The sequence below is a fragment of the Schistocerca cancellata genome, chromosome 3 (genome assembly GCF_023864275.1).
Source record: "Schistocerca cancellata isolate TAMUIC-IGC-003103 chromosome 3, iqSchCanc2.1, whole genome shotgun sequence".
Lineage (NCBI taxonomy): Eukaryota > Metazoa > Arthropoda > Insecta > Orthoptera > Acrididae > Schistocerca > Schistocerca cancellata.
Genome location: NC_064628.1, coordinates 861,052,021 through 861,065,918, shown reverse-complemented (window position 1 = coordinate 861,065,918; position 13,898 = coordinate 861,052,021). Strand labels below are relative to the sequence as shown.

The following is a 13,898-nucleotide window of genomic DNA, read 5'->3' as shown; positions in this document are numbered from 1 at the left end:
TAGCGCCACGTCAAAGATCTGTGTCAAATTTAACGAATATTTGATAATATTTTTGACAAAGAAATTTGATAGTTAAATACCGGCCTAACCCAAATGCGGAACGCGGCGACGCTGGCGGGAACTATATTATTTCCCCTTGCGCTGTGAGGCCTTTCTGTATAAATCTTGCACAGGTAGCAGGTGTATGTTGGGTGGCGCAATATAGTCCGTCAAGTTTAAGGGTTTAAAGTGAAATGGCAAAGCGTATTCATGTACGATACACATGTCCATACAGAATCAGCACGTGCTGTAAGGCGAATATTTTAACAATAATTTCCTGATGTAAATTTTCCTAACTGAAATATGACTAATTGGTTCGTAAATAAATTTCGCGGGGCGGGAAGTGTTTTTGACAGGGAACATAGACATCCACCTACAGTATTCACAGAAAACACTCTGGGTAACATTGGGCATGCTCTGGAAAGGTCTGCTAGAAAATTAGTTTGATGTCTTTCTCAGCAAATGGAATATTGTGGCTCTGTTGAAACGACTACAATTTTACTGAAGTTAAAGCCCTATAAAACAACTGTAGTGCAAGAACTTACACTGAGTGACCCTACAAAAAGATTGCAGTTTTGTGAATGGATTTTGAGTTGGATGCCTGACAGAGAAGTTGACTCACACCTACCTTTATTTACGAATGAATCATGCTTCCAACTAAGTGTATAAGTTAATTCACAAAATAGCCGTTCTAGCAGTTTTGGAAACCCTAACGTAATACACAAGGCACCCCTGATTGATCAAAAAATAGGAGTGTCGTATGCGATAAAAGCTTAGCCTTGAGAGAATAATACGCTTTTCAGGAATGATTAACAATGAGACATATGTGGAAAACATTTTGCGGCGTGAGAGAGGATGTGTTTTCGTGACCTTCCAGCAGAACTCTGCGACGGCACATACAGCCAGTTCTCATTACAGGAAATCCGTGACGTGTTTCAAGATAGTTATCACTGAAAACACACAGCTTCTTCGTTCCTGAGATCTAACCGTCTGCTAATTTTATTCCTGGGGGCGTTAAAGGAGACAGTGTGCAAATCAAATCCAAAAACTTCAGATAAACTTAAAGCTAACATTCGTAAAAAATTGCAGTCATTTCTCTGAGGGAACTGCAGGATTTAATTATTAATTTCCGAAGCATGTGTTAAAAATGCTTCAATAATGAAGAGAGGCATTTCCAGCATCTCCTTGCGTGAGTAATTACTTTCCTTTTTTGATGTTTGTTATGTGTGTTAGAAAAAGCTTACTCTCCGAACCATACCATCTTATTTATTGCAAACCCCACGCTACTCGCACCTTAAAAAAACCAGCCTCATTAATACTAACAGCCTTTCGTAATTATATTTACTATCGAGTGAATGTCATTACGAAAGGCTGTTAGTATTAACTCTGGTCCTCTGCATTTTGAGAAGGGAGAGAGCAGGATTCCACGCAGAATTTAAGCAAACACCCCCATCCCTATTTAGGTTAGTTGCTAATTTAATTAGAACTGCTTCCTTAATAACACTATCCAAATAGCTGGAAGCTCGCGCCAGAATCTTCGGACTGTTACAACGAAGTGCCAAAGAAACTGATATAGAAATGCGTATTCAAATACATAGGTACGTAAACAGGCAGAATGCGGCAAAGTGGTCGGCAACGGCTACGTGAGAAAAGAAGCGTCTGGCGCAGTTGTTAGATCGGTTACTGCAGCTACAATGACAGGTTATGAAGATTTCAGTGAGTTTGAATGTGTTGTTACAGTCGGCGCACGAGCGATGGGACACATCTCCGAGGTAGTGATGAAGTGGGGATTTTTCCGTACGACCGTTTCACGAGTGTATCGTGAATATTAGGAATGCGGTAAAACATCGAACTTGTGAGATCGCTGCGGCCGGAAAAAGATTCTGCAAGAACGGGACCAACGACGATTGAAGAGAATCGTTCAACGTGGCAGAAGTGTAACGTTCCCTCAATTGCTGCAGATTTCAATGCTGGGCCATCAACAAGTGTCAACGTGCGAGCCATTCAACGAAGCATCGTGGATATGAGCTTTCGGAGCTGGAGGCCCACTCGTGTACCCTTGATGACTGCACGACGCAAAGTTTTACGCCTTGCCTGGGCCCGTCACCACCGACGTTGGACTGTTGATGATTGGAAACATGCTGCCTGGTCGGACGAGTCTCGTTTCAGATTGTTTCGAGCGGACGGACTTGTACGGATATGGAGACAACCTCGTGAATCCATCGAAGCTGTATGTCAGCAGGGGAGTGTTCAAGCTGGTGGAGAGCCTATAATGGTGTGGGGCGTGTGATATAGGATCCCTGATTCGTCTAGATACGACACTGACAGGTGAGAAGTACATAAGCATCCTGTTTGATCACCTGGGTCTCTTCATTTCCATCGTGCCTTCCTACGGACTCGGGCAATTCCAGGAGGACAATGCGACACCCTATTGCTACAGAGCGGCTCCAGGAACACTCTTCTGAGTTTAAACACTTCCGCTGGCCACCAAACTCCCCAGACATGAACATTATTGAGCATATATGGGATGCCTTGCAACCCCCTCGTACTCTTACGGATTTGTGGACAGCCCTACAGGTTTCGTGGTGTCAATTCCCTCCAGGACTAATACAGACATAGTCGAGTCGATGTCACGTCGTGTTGCAGCACTTCCGCGTGCTCGCGGGGAGCGTACGCCATATTAGGCAGGTGTACCAGTTTCTTTGGATCGTCGGTGTATGTAGACAGTTCACCCATTCCGGGGATCGAGAATCTCGAGGATTTTTACCTTTTATTGGCATTGATACAGGCAAGATAATTGTCCCAGGGATTCCAAGTTTTCGAGAATGTTTAATTTCGAGTTTGACGTCGGATAACAAGTGGAAAAAATAAATATTATTTTTGTGTGATAAAATTACATATTACCAATTTTCGGAATTTTTCCCTTACTATTACTGTGGATCCTTACTACTTGCCAAATTTCACGATTGTAGGTCAACAGGAAGTACACTACCGGTGTTGATGAGCAAGTTTGCGAGTGTCAAAAATGTGACATAAATAGCCGTATCTTTTGATTGCATTGGCGTAAAGGTTTCAGTTACTTACACAGCCAAGGGACCGTAGACTTTAGTGTGTGACATACATTTCAACGTGATACTTCTACCCGTTCCTGAGAAAAAGGGTTTTTAGCAGTCGATTAGGTAGGTAGGTAGGTAGGTAGGTAGGTAGGGGTTAGGTAGGTAGGTAGGGGTTAGGTAGGTAGGTAGGGGTTAGGTAGGTAGGTAGGGGTTAGGTAGGTAGGTAGGGGTTAGGTAGGTAGGTAGGGGTTAGGTAGGTAGGTAGGGGTTAGGTAGGTAGGTAGGGGTTAGGTAGGTAGGTAGGGGTTAGGTAGGTAGGTAGGCTGACAGATAGATAGACGAGCGGACAACGAAGTAATCGTATAAGGTATCCGATTTTACCAACTGCGGAACGGAACCCCGACACCCACACACAATTTTAAAAAATCGTATTGTTAGAAGAAAAGGGCATCCTCCTAGCTATCATATCTTGATAATTAAACTGAATCGGGAACTGTCAGGAATCCGTTGAGTCGGAGGATGTTGTTCTGTAGAGCTACCGTGTCACAATAATATGTAATTTCAGATAACGTGGGTCTTTGCCAGACATCGTGATTTTGTTATGCACAGGTATCCTCTGAAAATAAGTTCCGTTCGAAACTAGTTGTGGAAATGTAAAATAAATTGCAGTTACTTAGAAAGAAAAAGATTTCTTGAAAAGTATAGAAAGGACAGCGCACAGAAATTATTAATAATGGAAAGGAAGTTCGTTGCGCTTGCGGAGTGACCAAGCTTGTTACGAAATTCTCCGGTGGCTAGAGAACTGTTCCAGGAGCAGCAGTGACAGAGGTCTGTTAAGTGGGTGGCCAGTTGCTCTGTTGGTTCCAGCGGCGTCGTGAAATATGCATGCAGCGGTCCGTGTCACGTTCTCGCAACACTACAAAGTGCCGCTACTTGCCACTCGCCGCTACAAGTCGTTGCCCAGAAATGACCTGAGCCGGCACCTGTCGATCGCCGATGAAATATCGATGAAGCCTGTTCGATTTATGACGCTACACACACAAAAATCCCTTGCGTCATTCGGCCGCCTGGACTAACGTCAGTGCGACATCGTTTCGCGTCTCTGCGTGGACAGTGGTCGAATTTGACAGGCGGGCATTTCAACTGACGTACAGCCTGCGCAAAGCAACCAATCGGACTGTTAGATTTAGTAGGTTTTCGTAGCTATTCTCGACTAGTGCTGGTCTGCTTCGTCCGCAGCTCATGGTCTAGTGGCTAGGGTTGCTGCCTCTGGCTGATGAGATCCCGGGTTCGATTCCTGGGCATTTTCTCTACCAGAGGACTGAGTGTTTGTGTTGTCGTGTTATCGTCGTCATCATCATCATCATCATCATCGATGACAGTGGCTAGATTTGTCTTTGTAAAAAAAATTGGACTGTGTTAAATTTGGGACTTCGTCTGGGCGCTGATGGCTGCGCTGTTCAGCGCCCCCACGAACCATTCATCATAATCATCATGATGTTCTGTTTCAATCCGTGTGAAACTGGAGCACATCCTACATAATGTAATGTACTGAGCCACGACTACTATTTAAATTTGATTCAGTATGTTTGGGCCGTTTTGCGGCCTCCGCTACAGCTGCAGTGTTCTCTGGGAGGCGCAACTCTGTACCTAACTCAAATCATTTATCTTGAAATTTCCTTCACACTCTTACTGCAGTGAAATATGCATCCCACAAGGGAAACTCCCCATCCGCACCCCTCTGAGATTCAGTGATAAGAGGATTCAGTGAACAGCACGTTAAAAAATTGAACAGATCATGCGTGAAAAGTTTCGTAAATATTTGAAAATAGGTGTAAAGCTTGTTGGAAGTCGGTGAGTGCTGTTATTCTCAAATACTGGATGAATATAGTCTGCGTAATTTGCGCGCCCTGATCAACGCTGCCTCAAGGCACATCCGCGGTTTCTAATTTCATTACTCGACATATTCTGTTAAACATTTAACGTAAGATTGTACTTCTTAATGAACCGAGTATGACAGCATTTTAAATATTTAAATTCGCTCAGTAGTTATATGGGATACTGAAAATAAAATTTTCGTTGCGTATGCAAGTCGTTATATAGCTACCTGCAACTGGGACCGTGCAGTAGTATGGTATGTGGTATTTCGCAAAGAATCATCCGATTTCATGAGACTATATCGTCTGCATGATCTACGCGTCGAAACTAAGACATTTGTAAGTTGGCTGTTAATGTGGTTGGTAGTAGGGTCTGCCAGACTGTAGCTATTTCTCTCGCTTGTTCATTACCGAATGGCCGAAGCGTCGAGACTGCGACGTTGCGGCAGCGAAAGGTGTTTTGCATCCTTCGTTGCAACAGGTGTGATTCATTTACTGGTGTGCGACGTAATTTTCGTCGAGAGTGTACCAGTGCACTCTATCTGCAGTGTGAGGAAAGGAAAGCAGAAAGGTGGAAGAAGTATGTAGAGGGTCTATACAAGGGCGATGTACTTGAGGACAATATTATAGAAATGGAAGAGAATGTAGATGAAGATGAAATAGGAGAGATGATATTGCGTGAAGAGTTTGACAGAGCACTGAAAGACCTAAGTCGAAACAAGGCCCCGGGAGTAGATAACATTCCATTAGAACTATTGTTATTGATAGCCTTGGGAGAGCCAGTCCTGACAAAACTCTACCATCCGGTGAGCAAGATATATGAGACAAGCGAAATACCCTCAGACTTCAAGAACAATGTAATAATTCCAATCCCAAAGAAATCAGGTGTTGACAGAGGTGAAAATTACCGAACTATCAGTTTAATAAGCCACGGCTGCAAAATACTAACAGGAATTCTATGGAAAAACTGGTAGAAGCCGACCTCAGGGAAGATCAGTTTGGATTGCGTAGAAATGTTGGAACACGTGAGGCAATACTGACCCTAAGAATTATCTTAGAAAATAGATTAAGGAAAGGCAAACCTACGTTTCTAGCATTTGTAGACTAAGAGAAAGCTTTTGTCCATGTTGACTGGAATACTCTCTTTCAAATTCTGAAGGTGGCAGGGGTAAAATACAGGGAACGAAAGGCTATTTACAATTTGTACAGAAACCAGATGGTGGTTATAAGAGTCGAGGGACATGAAAGGGAAGCGGTGGTTGGGATGGGAGTGAGACAGGGTTGTAGCCTATTCGCGATGTTATTCAATCTGTATATTGAGCAAGCAGTGAAGGAAACAAAAGAAAAATTCGCAGTAGGAATTAAAATCCATGGAGAAGAAATAAAAACTTTGTGGTTCGCCGAAGACATTGTAATTCTATCAGAGACAGCAAAGGACCTGGAAGAGCAGATGAACGGAATGGACAGTGTCTTGAAAGGAGGATATAAGATGATCATCAACATAAGCAAAAAGAGGATAATGGAATGTAGTCGAATTAAATCGGGTGATGCTGAGGGAATTAAATTAGGAAATGAGACGCTTAAAGTGGTAAAGGAGTTTTGCTATTTGGGGAGCAAAATAACTGATGACGATGGTCGAAGTAGAGAGGATATAAAATGTAGACTGGCAATGGCAAGGAAAGCGTTTCTGAAGAAGAAAAATTTGTTAACACCGAGATTTATCAGCTAGTCGTTTCTGAAAGTATTTGTATGGAGTGTAGCCTTGTATGCAAGTGTAACGTGGACGATAAATAGTTTGGACAAGAAGAGAATATAAGCTTTCGAAATGTGGTGCTGCAGAAGAATGCTGAAGATTAGATGGGTAGGTCACATAACTAATGAGGAGGTATTGAATAGAATTGGAGAGAAGAGTTTGTGGCACAACTTGACTAGAAGAAGGAATCGCCTGGTAGGACATGTTCTGAGGCATCAAGGGATCACCAATTTAATATTGGAAGGCAGCGTGGAAGGTAAAAATCGTAGAGGTAGACGAAGAGATGAATACACCAAGCAGATTCAGAAGGATGTAGTGTGCAGTACGTACTGGGAGATGAAGCAGCTTGCACAGGAAAGAGTAGCATGGAGAGCTGCATCAAACCAGTCTCAGGACTGAAGACCACAACAACAACGAGGATCGTATGGGTGTATGGGTATTGCCCGTGGCAAGGTAGCCTAATGTGTGTGTGTGTGTGTGTGTGTGTGTGTGTGTGTGTGTGTGTGTGTCTTTTTCTCGGAAAGACTCTATCTACGTACCACCGCTTCCACCAGCCCTGAGTGAACTGCGACGCAGTATAGAAAGATAGCAAGAGCAATCAATCCCTAAACTCCTGAGAAGCCCGCAAAAGAATGCAACGAGTTTGACTATCGCACGGATATTTGTGGACGACCAAATGAATTTGTGAAAGGTAAAGGAATAGTTTGATCCTGAATGTAACTGTAAGAACTACAGCAAGGTGGTATGCGTACACAGTGCTTCTAAAATCGGATGGTTCTTTCGAACATAAAAACTTGGTAGTTTGTGGCGTAACACCATACATCGCTGCTGTAGAGACCTTTAAGATGGCTAATAGCTTCATCTAGGCGATGACTCACGACTTTGCAGCAACTGATGCGCCAGCCTGGAGCTTCACTTGAGGCGTGCCACTGCCGTTCAAGCGACGAAATGTTGAGTTCGTCATTGTAAAACTGTAAATGCAACATTTTACATGTACCAAAGGAACAAAACTTCATACTGTAACTTCATGCTGTAACTGCATGCTGTAACTGCATGCTGTAACTGCATGCTGTAACTGCATGCTGTAACTTCATGCTGTAACTTCATGCTGTAACTTCATGCTGTAACTTCATGCTGTAACTTCATGCTGTAACTTCATGCTGTAACTTCATGCTGTAACTTCATGCTGTAACTTCATGCTGTAACTTCATGCTGTAACTTCATGCTGTAACTTCATGCTGTAACTTCATGCTGTAACTTCATGCTGTAACTTCATGCTGTAACTTCATGCTGTAACTTCATGCTGTAACTTCATGCTGTAACTTCATGCTGTAACTTCATGCTGTAACTTCATGCTGTAACTTCATGCTGTAACTTCATGCTGTAACTTCATGCTGTAACTTCATGCTGTAACTTCATGCTGTAACTTCATACTGTAACTTCATACTGTAACTTCATACTGTAACTTCATACTGTAACTTCATACTGTAACTTCATACTGTAACTTCATACTGTAACTTCATACTGTAACTTCATACTGTAACTTCATACTGTAACTTCATACTGTAACTTCATACTGTAACTTCATACTGTAACTTCATACTGTAACTTCATACTGTAACTTCATACTGTAACTTCATACTGTAACTTCATACTGTAACTTCATACTGTAACTTCATACTGTAACTTCATACTGTAACTTCATACTGTAACTTCATACTGTAACTTCATACTGTAACTTCATACTGTAACTTCATACTGTAACTTCATACTGTAACTTCATACTGTAACTTCATACTGTAACTTCATACTGTAACTTCATACTGTAACTTCATACTGTAACTTCATACTGTAACTTCATACTGTAACTTCATACTGTAACTTCATACTGTAACTTCATACTGTAACTTCATACTGTAACTTCATACTGTAACTTCATACTGTAACTTCATACTGTAACTTCATACTGTAACTTCATACTGTAACTTCATACTGTAACTTCATACTGTAACTTCATACTGTAACTTCATACTGTAACTTCATACTGGAACTTCATACTGGAACTTCATACTGGAACTTCATACTGGAACTTCATACTGGAACTTCATACTGGAACTTCATACTGGAACTTCATACTGGAACTTCATACTGGAACTTCATACTGGAACTTCATACTGGAACTTCATACTGGAACTTCATACTGGAACTTCATACTGGAACTTCATACTGGAACTTCATACTGGAACTTCATACTGGAACTTCATACTGGAACTTCATACTGGAACTTCATACTGGAACTTCATACTGGAACTTCATACTGTAACTTCATACTGTAACTTCATACGTACAGCTAACAGCAGTGTAAATTTCAGCCTAATGTTTGTCATACCGTTAGATGTATAGATATACGAAAAAAAGTAATAAATCAGAATTTAACGCTTACACAAGTCAGTACCTACTTGACAAATACACAAATGGTAGCTAAGCATTCGTTAAGAACTTTGACGATATACAAGGTGTCACAGGATGAATGGTAAAAATATACGGACGTGACAGGAACCAGCATTCCAAGTAAAAAAACTCAAGCAGATATTGGCTCTCAAGAGCAGAACTATGATCACTTGTTCATTAAAAGAGATGTTTCACAGTAGCGAAGATGAACAGATGCTCATAGCTCGTAAGATATGCATTTTAGAGCCCATGTGTACTCGACAGTTTTTTCTTGTGTTGGTCCATACTATCACCTCTCAAAATATAGAAAGCAAAGAGAGTGCTGGAGAAGAGTTTTGTTCCACAGTATCGAAGATGTTATGTGTTTTAGAGATTCTTTTGCTACGAATGATCGTTCCTGTCATATCCACTAGTACGGACCATTCCTCCTCAAACACCCTGCAACAAGGGAAAACATTTTTATATTCAACACTATTTTTTCGTAGTATTTCCACATTTATTAGCGTTACCCTTCATGTAAAATCACGCCAGTGGCATTTAAATTATTACTTGAGTATATGAAGGAATGTGTGTGTTATGTATGTGACATGTGATTATTTGTCATTATGAATAATAGTGTATTACGAGACCATGGGAACTTCAGGCGGATCGCATGAGTGATATTACATGGAGAAGATTATCTTTTGTAAGACCCCAGTTTACACGTACTCGTTGTTGTTGTTGTTGTTGTTGTTGTTGTTGTTGTCTTCAGTCCTGAGACTGGTTTGATGCAGCTCTCCATGCTACTTTATCCTGTGCAAGCTGCTTCATCTCCCAGTACGTACTGCAGCCTACATCTCACTGAATCTGCTTAATGCATTTATCTCTTGGTCTCCCTCTACGATTTTTACCCTCCACGCTGCCCTCCAATACTAAATTGGTGATCCCCTGATGCCTCAGAACATGTCCTACGAACCAATCCCTTCTCCTAGTCAAGTTGTGCCACAAACTCCGCTTCTCCCCAATTCTATTCAATATAAATACGAAACGTACTCCAATAGTTCAATTATGTAAAGAAGGAATAATCTGTTGTTATTGGCTTTTCTGAAATTAACAAACTAATCCAAAGAAATGAAGATGTCATTGGTGCAAGGTAGAGGACGCCGAGTAAGGAAAATTAGAATTGCAAGCGGATTGACTACGTTGGACCCAAGCCAATAAGAAGAGAACGCCTTCGCGCGCATTTTGAATGGCGAGAAGATTTGAGTTTTGGAGACTAGGGTATTCGGGACCCTGACATGACGGTAGACGTGTTTGCCCTAACTTCGGAAAATATTTTTTTAATTTTGTGCGATCGTGGTCTTATAAGGATCGTGGAGTGTCTGGAAGTATTTACGGGCGAAATGTAAAGACGAAAGTGCGAATTCCGGAAGTTTTGTGTGAACGGCGACCTTTTTCGAATAATTCAAATAAGCGTGGCGTCTGTGCATGTCTTAACCTAGAACTGATAGTTCACAGTGAACAATTAGTAGAATACTGAGCGAGCATTCAATCCACAAAAAATTTGTGCATAATTTTCCGGTAATAGGATAGGGTGTATGTGTACTATGACTATTGACTACCTCGGCACGTCTCTCTGCCGACAGACATTCCTACATAGCGCCATCTATCCGCATTCCGTGCCCAAATCCTCCCTGCTCGCTGCTGTGTTTCCCGCAGTAGGTCTAATGTAATCATGCTCCACACTGACGAAGGTGGATTCGCTGCCCATCGAAGCGAAGCAATTACATGAATGCTGGGCGTCTGTTCTTGCGGACATGTCCCAAAGAACAGACATCACGCATTTGTATAAAACGGACTTGGTAATTGAGAGCGTATTCGAGGAGTGACAGTATATCAAAATATCCATTCGATGACTGTCTCATTCTGTAGTTATCCAGACCGGATTCTTGAAAATCTTTTGTACCTTGCACATTCACGTAACGTGATTGGTTTGTATTAGAGTGCATGGGGGCTTAATTAAAAAGAAGACTAATATTAATGAATAAATGCAGTAACTTTACTAGCTGTGTGACCGATTACGAAGTCTCGTAACCGGTTGGCCCTGACTATTATTAGCACTCAATCTGACTGCATAAAATAAAAATAAAGAATGACAAGGAATTTCCATTAACACAATTAAGTCCCCTGCAACTATAAAAGCTGTGAAACAACAAAGCACAAGTGTAACTGTTCTGTGTGGTAGTGTGACTCAACGTACATGTATCTGGCTCGATTCTTTCTCAATATGAGAAAATATTTTAAACACCATTTACAATGAACTAATTGAAAAACCAGAAATACTATAATTGCAAATAGGAACCAGAATTACAAGTTTAATAAATAAACACGAGGCAGATGCTTTGTTGAATGTACCTGTGAGCAAGAGGGATTGTTATTAAAGCAAACTGTAATACCTTTTTACCTCATTATATATTGACGAAAATATTCCATTACACCAGAATCATAAATCAAAAGCCCATCTCCTTTCTCAAATATATTCTGACAATTGCATCTTCTTCCATCTATACACTACACCAATCGAACAGTACAACATTTCAGTCAACACGCAGATCGTCTAGTCTCTCGCTCAACAGAACGACTGCTCTCGACATCCTCTGAACTACTACTGCCCAAGTGGAGGCGGCGGAATAATAATCTCTGGCGCTGTGACTCAGTGTAGCCACCTTTCAAGAGCTTTTACAGTCGAAGAAACGTCACTCGTTTTAGAAGGAACGTGCTAGTTTTTTCAGGGAAGGCGTATCCTGCAGAAGCAGATCACCGAAAGGTGAAACATTCCTGTGTAGGAAACAGACCGCACCGCCGCAAGTCATTTGCGTATGTTAAAATTTGTACGTAGTTTCTATCTTCATTCACGTAGAAAATAGTCTTGTTACACGGGGTGAATTCTTCTGAAATACACTTCATTGCGACTGGCTGAGCGGTGATATATTGCAGTCACATCGTGCTTGGGAAGTTCATTACTCGTATTTCGTGATCTTAGATTTGTTACAGCGTGCTCTGAGAAACGACAGTGGGCGAAATAATTACTGAACGCACGCAGAATAGTAGTATTCCGCGCCGACATAAAAGGATATAGTATGGCTGTGTCAGACCAGGGAAGACAGCTTCGACTGGTTTTCGCGAGAGGAAATCCAGATATGGCGCTCCCAAACTGGTCTCCTGTAAGTGTGCCACGGGCATACCCTTGTTTACAAAAGGCAGACAGAACTTTCTAGACGCATATTATTCCTGTCGTGCCGCACCGAGAAAAGAGAAGGAAAAATAATTAGCGCCAATTAGTTATCTATTAAGTGCGTTTCTGAGCAACTGCGTATCAAACATTCGCGGTACTAGTCCCCCTGCGTGAAAGTAGAATCCTGGGAGGAATCCGTTTCGGCCCCTACGCCAGACTGGTTCTGCAAAAGTCAACATGCCCTTGCCGCACCGGTCAGCAGTGTGTTTTGCGGTCAGGGTTAACAGCAGAATCAAGTGACCCGTAAATCTGCTGAGAGCTAAAACTTCGTTTATGCGACACGTGACCCTGAGAGAAGCGTTGGAGGGCGACGGTTGTCCCACAAACCAAGCCTCCAGCGAGGGAAAAATGTGGGAAGAACGAGATTAAAATAGCATCCACATCATGAATCTTATCGTCTCATGAGAACGGCGTCAAGTATGAAATACTGCAGAATTTCATCTCAGTTTCATGTGACAGTGTAGGTGGGTAGACGAGCATTGTTGCGCTATAGGCAAGAAACGGTTTGTCTCAGAGACAACTCTGTCGCTAAGAAAGAGTCGTTCGCAATTTCGATGAAAACGGCGTAGATGCTCGTCTTGGAGAAAAAGAAAAGGGGTATGGAGAAAGATAATAGAGCAATTATGGAACAGTGATAATGAGACAGAGTACTGAATAATCAGTACATAGAAAGGAAAATAATACAAACAACAATACAGTCGTAGTATTAGTTGATGACTTTTCGTACTTTAGCGCGATCGAAGACCACCGTGAGACGCACAGTGTAAACAGGAATGTAGAACTGGCTTGAAATGCTTTTGGTAAAGTAAGTAGGGCTTTAAAAATCAATCATCCGAAGTGTGTGAACAGAAAACTTGATCAGCGTTTGTTACCAGATTTGGGAAGTGCGTTGCTCATTTGGAGAGCAGTAAGAGAAGCGTTCAGTGGAACTGAAAATAAAATTTTGCCATCCGCTCTGGCTAAAAACCGTAAGGGATTCTCGTCTTGCGTGAAAATCGGTAAGCGGACCGATATCATCTGTTCAGTAATTCAGGGGCTATACTTGCAACGAAACGGAAGATGACACAGAGAAGGCCGAAGATACTGAATTCGGTTTTCAGTGCGGAAGATGGTAACACGTTCCCTCCTTTCAGTCATCGTACGACCATCGAAATGGTAGATATTGACGTACGAGATCGCAGAAAAGAAAAGCAACTACAGTCGCATGCAAATGGAAATGCTTCAGCACCAAATGACACCTATAAGATATAGAATAGTATTCAAAGAACTGTGACTGACGCCAGAACAACAAGGATTTGCATTGAGAATGGCTAGCTACTAGCCGAAATCTGGATTTGTGTAATAAATTCTAAAAAAGGACGACTGATAGCTGCACTCTATAATTCATAGATCTATAAGATACTACAGAAATTATGCGGAAGAAGTTGCTCCCCTGCTAGCAGCAGTTT

At 41.8% G+C, this 13,898-nt stretch overlaps 1 protein-coding gene across 2 annotated transcripts in view; it reads left to right on the top strand.

Moving 5' to 3' along the window:
- Nucleotides 1-13,898, top strand: part of LOC126175913 (lysophosphatidylcholine acyltransferase) — a 715,329-nt gene that overhangs the window by 119,647 nt on the left and 581,784 nt on the right. The gene's annotated exons all lie outside the window — the stretch shown is intronic.